The following is a 10,711-nucleotide window of genomic DNA, read 5'->3' on the forward strand; positions in this document are numbered from 1 at the left end:
GGTGTGCCCTGTTATTTTTCCCATTTCACAAGATGAAGATTCCAAAGTGCAAAGAGTTTAACAGCCTGCACAAGGAGTCAAATAGTAGGAGAGCTAATGGGAGCTGAAGAGATAGGAAGAAGTCTAAGCTTAAAACTGTCATTTAGGTAAATCTAATCTCTCAATCTGGAAATGTCACTTTAGGCCTTTTAAAAATCATTAGATTTTAAGATATGGAGTCAAGCTGGGCACGTGGGCTCATACCTGTAATCTGTGACTCAGGAGGTGGAGGATGGAGGATGGAAAGTTCAAAGCCAGCCTCAGCAATTTAGGGAGATTTTCTGCAACTTGGTGAGATCTAGGCCAAAAATAAATAATAAAAAGGGCTGGGGATGTAGCTCTACGCTAAAACACCCTGAGTTCAATCCCCAGTAAACACACACACACACACACACACACACACACACACACACACACACACAATAAAGAAATAAAAGTAAGTAAATAAATAAATAAATAAATAAATAGAATAGGAAGGGAAGGAGTGGGAAAAAAGTTGGTTAATGAGTACAAAATTACAGTTGGATAGGAGGAATAAACTCTAGTATTCTATGGCACAATCAGTCGATGATAGCTAACTTACTCATTTTTTTTTAATTTCTATTTTTTTTCCTTTGGTACCAGGGATTCAACCCAGGGGCATTTACTGCTGAGCCACATCCCCAGAGCTTTTTATTTTGTATTTTTGAGACAGGGTCTCATTAAATTTCTTAGAGCCTTGTTAAGTTGCTGAGGCTGGACTCCAAATTGTGACCTTTCTGCCACAGCCTCCCAAGTTGCTGGGATCACAGGCCTGTGCCACCACCTCTGGCGAAACCCATTTTTAAAAATAATGATGGGGAAATGTTTATTGTACTTCAGTTGCACCCATTCATGGTTCTAATTGTAAAAGGTCAAATTTACAAAAGTGGGCTTTAATTTTGTAGAAATGCAAACAAAACTTCTCTCTCTTTGTGCTATTAAAATAATTCCTTAGCTCTGTGATGGAATGTCAGTGTGCAGAACACATATTGCAGCTTGTTTGCAGGGAAGAATCAACTCAAGAGATTAGGTCTAGGGTGAGACTGAGACATGTGCATATTCAGAAAAAGCCCATTTGAATCCCACGATGGGGATCCACCTATAAGACTCTACATTAGCAAAACTTCTTGGTAACTGCTTTTCATTCTTACTGTCTTCTTTTGCTCCAAGAGAAACAATTCTTTCTTTCTTTCTTTCTTTCTTTCTTTCTTTCTTTCTTTCTTTCTTTCTTTCTTTCTTTCTTTCTTTTCATTCAATACAGAATTCTCAGAGGTGGCTGAGTTTCAAAAAAACAGGTGAATTACCAGCAGTGATTTATGAAATGAAATGGCTCACTCATTTAGGCAAATGGGCTTCCCCTGGTGGAACATCTTCTATGGCAGGTATTGGCCTCCATTAAGAAACCACAGGTCTTGATACTGAGCTGCCCGACAGAGCTCCACCAAGAATATTCTTGTGGTTGTAGAAGCTGAAATTCTGGAAACTCCATTTTGTTTTTTGCCTCCTCCCTCACTTGACTTTTTGCATCTCATCTGATGGTCACAGTTCCTGTCGCACTGATGGTATGAATAGAAATGAATGGACTTACCCTGGGTCCAATTTTTCATGTGCACAAACCCACTTAGAATTTAATTCTACTGTGTCTGCTTTGCTCCAAGCCCTCTCTTTCAGAGGTAAAATCCCTAGACAAAAAAACCACCAACAAAAAAAGTTTTCCCCTTGGCTATTCCCAAAAATAGATAAGCTAAATAAATTTTACATAATAGCTTCCATCTACATTTCTGAAACACACATTTTTTTTAAAAAAAATCTCTTAATTCTATGATAATCTCTTCTAATGTGTGTTTGCCATATTATTTAAGATTATTCAATTCTGCAGTAGAAAATAAGAGACACAAAAAGAAGAGATGAAGTTAAACATAAAAGCAAGTAGCTTATGATACTCATTAGATATAAACAAAGTAGAGAAAAACACAGGTTTAACATACATAGGAGGGGACAGAAAGATCAACAAATACCAAGTATAAAGTACTCCTTCAACAGTAGAGGTTAGAGAAAAGTTTTTTTTATTATTGTTTTGGTTTGCTTTTTTGGGGGGGGGTGTCTACTATTTTAAACCAGCGGTGCTCTACCATTAGCTACAATCCCACCCCTTTTTATTTTGAGAAAGGGTCTCCCTAAGTTGCCCAGTTTGGCTGTGAACTTGCCATCCTCCTGTCTCTGAAGTCACTGGAATTACAGGTATATACCACTGTACCCAGCGTTAGAGATGAGCTTTTTATAAGAGATATTGTGCAAAAAATTACATTCATACAATTGGACCCCAGGGAGAGGAGGCATTCATTATTCAACCTATGGGGTCATAAATGGGCTGCCATGGGTGACATCCTTTCTAGTGACAAGGTGTATGACCAATAAATATCAATGGCTGCTCCCCAAGATTTTTGGCAACCTACAGGTGTTGGCCAGGGTTACTTCCAAGTGTGTTTCATTTTCATTATTATTTTTGGGTTTTTTTAGCTATACATAATAATAGAAAATTCTGTGACACAATTATAACAACATGGAATATAATTTGTTCTAATTCAGTCTCTACTATTTCCCCTCCTCTTTACTTCTTTCCTCCCATTCCCTATCCTCTCCTCTAGTGATCTTTTTGTTCTTATAGTTTTTTTTTTTTTAATTAGTGTTTGTGGGTGTACATATGGTGAGATTCACTGTGGTACACTCCTATACGAACACAGGAAACAGGTCAGATTTATTCCACTAAATTTCCCTATACCATCCCCTCCCTTTCTTTCAATCCCCTTGATATACTTCTCTGACCTTAGTCTTATTCTTTCTTTATATACTCCTCTTATTTGAATTAGCTTCTGTGTGTCAAACATTTGACATTTAATTTGGCGGACTAGCTAATTTGGGACTTAGCATGATAGTCTGCAGTTCCATCCATTTACCAAAAGATAGTATAAATTCATTCTTCTTTATAGCTAAGTAATATTCCATTTTGTATAAATACCACAATTTTTTTTATCCATTAAGCTGCTATAAACATTGATGTGTTTGTGTCACTGTAGTATGCTGATTTGAACTCCTTTGGACATATAATAAGGAGTGGGGAAATCTGGGTCATATGGGGGTGATTTCATTCCTAGTTTGTTTGTTTGTTTGTTTATTTTTTTTTAGTTGAAGATGAATACAATACCTTTATTTTTTATTTATTTTTATGCAGTGCTGAGGATCAAACCCAGTGCCTCACACATACTAGGCAAGTGTTCTACCACTGAGCCACAACCCCAGGCCCTTCATTTCTAATTTTTTTGGGCATCTCCATACTGCTTTCCAGAGTGTTTGTACTAATTTGCCATTCTATCAACAGTGTTCAAGTGTATGCTTTTCACAATATCCTTTCCAACATTTATTATTAATTGTATTCTTGATAATTGCCATTCTGACTAGAATAAGATGAAATCTAAATATAGTTTTAATTTTCATTTCTCTAATTGCTAGAGATGTTGAACATTTTTTTTTCATGTTTGTTTACCATTCACATTTCTTTTTTTGAGAAGTGTCTGTTAGCATTTGTGAATTAAGCTCCTCTATCCATTTCTTGTTTGGGTTATTAGTGTTTTGGGTGTTGAGTTTTTGAGCTCTTTGTATATCCTGGATATTCATGCTCTATCTGAGGTGCATGTGGCAAAGATTTACTCCTGTCCTGTAGGCTCTCTCTTCACGCTCTTCATTGTCTCCTTTGCTGAGAAAACATTTTGATGTCATTCCATTTATTGATTTTTAATTTTACTTCTTGCACTTTAGGGGTCTTGTTAAAGAAGTCAGTCCTTGAGCTGACATATTGGAGTGCTGGGTCTACATTTTCTTCTAGAAGATGCAGTGTTTCTGGTCTAATCCCTAGGTCTTTGGTCCACTTTGAGTTGAGTTTTTTGCAGGGTGAGAGATAGGGGTTAAAGTTCATCTGACTACATATGGATTTCCAGTTATCCCAGCACCAGTTGTTGAAGAGGCCATCATTCCTCCAGCATATATTTTGATGCCTTTGTCTAATATGAGATAACTATATGTATGTGGGTTTGTTTCTGTCTGTTCAATTGGATTCCATTGGTCTTTATGCCTGTTTTGGTGTCACTACCATGCTGTTTTGTCACTATACCTCTGCATTATAATTTGAGGTCTGATATTGTGATGTGTCCTGCTTTACTTTTCTCACTAAGAACTGCTTTGTGTGTACTGACCTCTTATTTTTCCAAAAAAAATTCATGACTGCTCTTTCTATTTTAGTGAACAACATTATTGGAACTGTGATGGGAATTTTATTGAATATGTATTGTCTTTTTGTAGCATGGCCATTTTGACAATACTGATTCTTCCTATCCAAGAACATGAGAGGTCTTTCCATCTTCTAAAGTCTGAAATTAATTTCTTTCTTTCTTTCTTTCTTTCTTTCTTTCTTTCTTTCTTTCTTTCTTTCTTTCTTTCTTTCTTCCCTTCTTTCTTTTTATTTTTCATAGTTGTAGATGGACAGGATGCCTTTATTTTATTTGCTTATTTTTTGTGGTGCTTAGGATCAAATCCAGTGCCCCATACATGCTAAACAAGTGCTCTACCACTGAGCTACAGCCCCAGCCCTACAATTTCTTTCTTTAGTGTTCTATTTTTTCAATGTAGACATCATTTTGCCTCTTTTATTAGATTGGGTCCCCAGTAATATTTTTTTGGTGAGGCAATTGTGAATGGGGTAGTTTTGTAATTTCTTTTTTAAGCAGATTAATCACTGGAGCTTAAGAGCACGATTGATTTATAGGTGTTTATTTCATAGTTTGCTACTTTGTGAAATTCATTTATGAGCTCTAGAACTCTTCTGGTGGAGTTTTTTAGGGTCTCCTACATTATCCCCTACAGAGAGGATAATGTCACAGGCAAACAGAGATAATGTGAGCTCATTTATTTTTACTATTTGTATCCCTTTAATTTCTTTCTCTTGCCAAATTGCTTGTGCAAGTTTCAAGGATTATGTTAAATAGGAGAGGTAAAAGTGGGCAACCTTGTCTTGTTCCTGTTTTTAGAGAAACAGCTTTCAGTTTTTCTCTGTTCAAAATAATTTTGGCCTTAAGTTTGTCATATACAGCCTGTCATATATAGATGTTGAGGTAGCTTCCTTCTATCCCTAGTTTTTCTAATGTTTTAAACATAAATGGGTTCCAACTTCATCAAATGCTTCTTCTGCACTTGTTGAGATAATCATTGCTTCTTGTCTTTAAGTCTATTTATGTGATGAATTACATTTATTGATTTCTGCATGTTGAACCAACCTTACATCCCTGGGCTCAATCCCACATGCTCATGTGAACTATCTTCTAAATGTTTTTTGTATGCACTTTGCTACTATTAAGAATTTTTGTGGCTGAGTAGGGTGATGCTCACCTGAAATTTCAGCAGCTCTGGAGGCAGAGATAGGTGGTTCTTGAGTTCAAAGCCAGCCTCAGCAAAATTGAGGTGCTAAAAGCAACTCAGTGAGACCCTGTGTCTAAATAGAAAACAAAAAAATAGGGCTGGGGATGTGACTCAGCGGTCGAGGGCCCCTGAGTTCAATCCTCATCCCCTAAAAAATAAAAATGTTTTTTTTTTGCATCTATATTCCTCAAAGATTTTGATCTGAAATTTTCTTTCCTTCATATGTCTTCATCTTGGCATCAGATTTTTGGTGTCAGTGTGATACTGGCTTCATAGAATGAGTTTGGGTGAAACTCTGCTGAGAATCCATCTGGTTCTGGGTTTTTCTCTGTTGGAAGGCTTCTGATGGCTGCTTTGATTTTATTACTAGAAATTGATCTGTGTAAGTTTTCTACGTTCTTCTGGTTCAATTAGGGTAGGTCATGCATCTCAAGGAATTTGTCCATACTTTGATGCTTTTCTAGATTGGCATATAAATCCTCAAAATAGCTTCTGATGATCCTTTGAATTTCAGTAGTGTCTGTCATGATATTTTCTTTTTCATTTTGGATTTGGATGATTTGAGGGTTTTCTCTCTCTCTTCATTAGTTTAGCTAAGGGTTTATCAGTTTTGTTTATTCTTTCAAAAAACCAAAAATTCCTTGTTTCACTGGTCACTTGTATTTCATTTTTTAAATCTCAGTTTCTTTGATTTTGTCTCTGATTTTAATTATTACCTATCTTCCACTAATTTTGGTGTTGTAGTTTCCTTCTTTTTTTTCTAAGGCCTTGAGCAGTCATGTTAGGTTATTTATTTGCTCATTCCATTTTTGTATTAGCTCAATGCTATAAAATTTCCTCTTACTACTACCTTCATACTGTCCCAGATTTTGATAAATTGTATCAAAGACCTCAGTTACCTCTAAGCATTTTTTTTTTATTTTGCCCTAATTTATTCTGCTATCCATTCATCATTCAAGAGTGTATTGTTTTGTCTCCAGGTGTTAGAGTGCTTTCTATTTTCTATCTTATTGTTGATTTTTAATTTAATTTCATTCCATTATGATCTGAAAGAAGTCAAGGTATTACCTCTATTTGTTTGTATTTGCTAAGATTTGATTTGTGAACTCAAATATGATCTACTTTAGAAAATGTTCCATGTGCTGATGGGAAGAAATAGAATTCAGTCACTGATGAATAAATTATTTGAATGATGTCTGCTAGGTTCAAATTAGTAATTGTATTTTTTTAATTCTAAAAATAATCTTTATTTAATGTTTGTTTGGATGATCTACCAAGGGATAAGGGAGGCATGCTAAAGTCACCTAGAATTATTTTATTGTGGCCTATTTGATTGTTAATAATGAGAAGGGCTTGTTTGATGTATGTAGATACTCCATTGTTTGGGGCATGAATATTTATAATCATTATAGCTTGTTGATGTGTGATTCCTCTAAGCAATATCAAATGACCTTCTTTGTCTCTTCTGATTAATTTTGTCTTGAAGTCCACTTTATCTGGATTGAGAATATTGACCCCTCATTGTTTATATGGGTTGTATTTTTTTTCTATTTCTCCTCATTCTTTCACCTTCAATCTGTGGATGTCTTTTCCTATAAAGTGAGTGTCTCATAGATAACATATTGTTGAGTCTTGTTTTAGACTCAATCTGTCAACAATCAAAAGACATATCTTTTGATTTAAGAGTTTAGACAATTACATTCAATATTATTATTGAGAGAGATTACTATTTCTCCTGCCATGATGATTTATTTATAGTGTTTACATTGGGTTTCATTCTCCCTTGATTGACTATTCTTCTAATGTAATGCCTCCCTAAGCTGGTTTTTATTTATTCTTTATGAAATGTTTTCTGGAGTATGTTTTGTAGAGCAGATATTCTAGTTATGAATTCTATTAGCTTTAGTTTATCATGAAAGGTTTTAATTTCATCTTCAGTTTTGAAGTTTAATTTTTCTGGAGTAGCATTCATGGATGGTATCCATTATCTTTTGAAGCTTGGTATATATTTTTCCAAGCCCTCTGTACTTTCATGGTCTGGATTCAGAAACCAGTTAAAATCAGGATTGATTGATCTCTAAATATGGCCAGTCATTTTGTCTTGCAGCTTATAGAATTTGATCCTTATTCTACATGTTAGGCCTTTTCATAATTATGTGGCTTGGAGAAGATCTGTGGTGATTTTGTAGATTTGGAGTCCTATATGCCTCTTGTATTTAAATTTCCATTTCATTGATAAGTTCTAAAAATTTTTTTGACCTTACTTTATTGAAAAGATTGTGTACTCCCTAGTTTGTGTTTTTCAGTCATCATCTATCCCAAAGAATCTTAAATTTGGCCTCTTAAGGTAATCCCAGAATTCTTGAATATTCTCTTAACATCTTTTCTCCATGTTCAATTTTATTTTCAGGATTATATACTTTGTCCTCAAAGTGGTCTAATCTCTTGGAGATGCCTTCCACTGAATTTGTAGCATGATTAATTGATTTCTTCATTTTGAGGATTTCTATCAGATTCTTTTACAGAATCTCTATCTCTTTATTTAAGTTATCTTTTACTTTGTGTATTTTTTTTTTTTGATTAAACTCCCTACATTATCTTTGAGCTCATAGAAGAGTTGAACTATGAATTCCATTTCTGATATTTCTTTTACTGTTCTGCTGATGCAGTCTGTTGTTGAAGCATTATGGGTTGTTTGGGGTAGTTTGTTCCCTTGCTTTTTCCATACACTCATCTACCAGTATAGTTCTGACTTCTTCTTTTAAGTGAAAGGCTACTATGTGAGCTACTTATTCTTGAAAACACTGTATTGGGTGGATCTCTAGACTAGGATATTTGAATCAATGTATGACCTCTGCTGACCCCAGCATTAGCTCCACTTGGAGAGACACCACTGAGTCCTGTTTACTGTAATCACTTCTGAGCCAAGCCTCATACTCTTCAACCTTGTAAGAACAAAAACTGGTTGCAGGTGTTGTCTGCAGTCCCTCAAATTTTGGCATCATAAAGTTCTGGAACAGGTCAGAAAATTAGTAGTTAAATTTAGTAAGCTTAAACTATAAAATTTAAATGAGTGTTTAAAAGGGACAGGAAGAACGTTTGGGCTAATGGGGAGGAAAAAAGAAAGAAAGAAACAGACAGATTGAGATAGAGGGAGAGAGAAGGTATAAAAGGGTAATTTACAACAAGGTAGAGAGGAGAAATAGATGAATGGGGTTACCTAAGGTTGTAGCAGGATTATGCAAGAGGATGAGTTAGAGTAAGAGAGGCAGGTAAAACTAGAGTAAGGAAAACAGAGATAGGAAGATTCATTCCAATTAATGCTTTAAACCATTAGATGAAGTACATTCAAATTGGTTGGAGACACACACACACTGATGGCTATTGAGTTCACGATTATTATTCAAGTTAAGGAGTTATTTAGATGATCAAAACTGACATTAGAGTTGTGTATAGTCTTGCAGCGCAGTGAGTTGGTGGATTCTAATGTTGCAATATCTGGGATGCAGACTCTTAAGTGCCCCTTAGTTCGCTGTGGGTGGGGGGTATACCTCTTCTGCTCTACCAAATTCTTTTCATGGTAGTGAAGAAACTGGTAGCTGTACAGGAATGGTGGTTATGGGTTTTCCCACAGTCATTCTACTTTTGCCCCTGCTGCCTCCTCTGTCTGAGGTGCTGTAGGGAAGGGTTTCTACTGGTTCACCCGGATTCTAGTTTCCACTGCCCCAGGTTATGAATGGTGGATGTTGATTCCCTTTGCTTAATAAGTCTGGTGCAAGGTCCCACAAGTACCTAAACAATGTCCTGTCACTTGCTAGTTGCAATGACTTTCTAGGCTGGTATCCAACCCACTCTGCTGAACAGCCATGGCAATTTCCCAATGGGCCTGTATGTCACTGAGTATCAGGGAGTTCCACACTGGAATGGAGCTGCAATCCCAGAATCTCATGGTGCCTCTCCAGCAGTGCCAGTGGTTGGGACCTGGTGACACAACTTTCCTTCATTCTGGTTCAAAGTTGCTTCATTGTGGCTTCTGAGTTAAGGGAACCTGTGCTGAACTTTCCACCCTCAGCTGGTGCTCAGAGGCTGAGGGGCACTAGCCCTGTACTTCCTTGGCCCAGGTTCCCACCTGCCCACTCTGTTACCCTGGTTCCTGGTGAGGGGGCTGGTGGACAGGGATTTGCAAGATTTACAGCTAGTAGTGGTCCTTCTGAGATAGGAAAGAACTGGCAGTAGAGATAGGGAAGGGACAGTAAAGGTGGACAAGCGGGAAGCACCGAGACACCCATTGTAATGTGCCCAATATGTTATAAAATAGTTCTTCAGAAAGGGTGTCAAATGCTATCCCGTCAAAAGTGAGCACACAATCCATCCTCCATCCTCCATCCCGCACCCACCTAGGGACAATTGAATTATCAAAACCAAACAAGAGCAGCTTATCAATCTCCCCTCACTTGCCTTTCTAAGGAGGACCACTGCAAGACATACCCAGCTCCCTCAGCCCTCGAAGGCATGCTGGCCTAGGCTTCTGGATCTTTCTCTCACTTTAATTCTTAGTAAAATTCCCACTCACTCGTGTTTGCGATGTATGTCCTTTGATTAATGGAACCAAATCTGACTCCTGACAGTCACACTTCAAGATGGTCTTCCTGGCTACATTCTCAAGAACTACCACTGCAAAGGGCTTCTCTCTGGTTTCAAGTGTGGCTGTCCAGGTGTAGGAAGATGCCCAGATGATTTAAAAGGTTGACTGGTGGGCTGTAGCCTGAGGGCCACCTGCTCAACTTTCTCATCACAATTTGTTTTTCAGCAGTTTGTGTTCTTTTTTTACTTATTTATTTATTTAATGTGGTGCTGATGATTGAACCCAGTGACTCACACATGCTAGGCAAGTGCTCTGCCACTGAGCCACCACCTCAGCCCCCAGTGTGTGCTGTTTTAAGGAACCTTCAGCATTTTATTTTTTTTATTATTTTTTTAATATTTATTTATTTATTATTTCTCGGCAGACACAACATCTTTGTTTGTATGGGGTGCTGAGGATCGAACCCGGGCCGCACGTATGCCAGGCCAGGCGAGTGCGCTACTGCTTGAGCCACATCCCCAGTCCACCTTTGGCATTTTAAATGTTGCTGTCTTTGCAACACTTTTCCGACAATTTTTAAATGGGTGAGCTTAAGAG

This window comes from Callospermophilus lateralis, unplaced genomic scaffold (genome assembly GCF_048772815.1).
Source record: "Callospermophilus lateralis isolate mCalLat2 unplaced genomic scaffold, mCalLat2.hap1 Scaffold_1036, whole genome shotgun sequence".
Lineage (NCBI taxonomy): Eukaryota > Metazoa > Chordata > Mammalia > Rodentia > Sciuridae > Callospermophilus > Callospermophilus lateralis.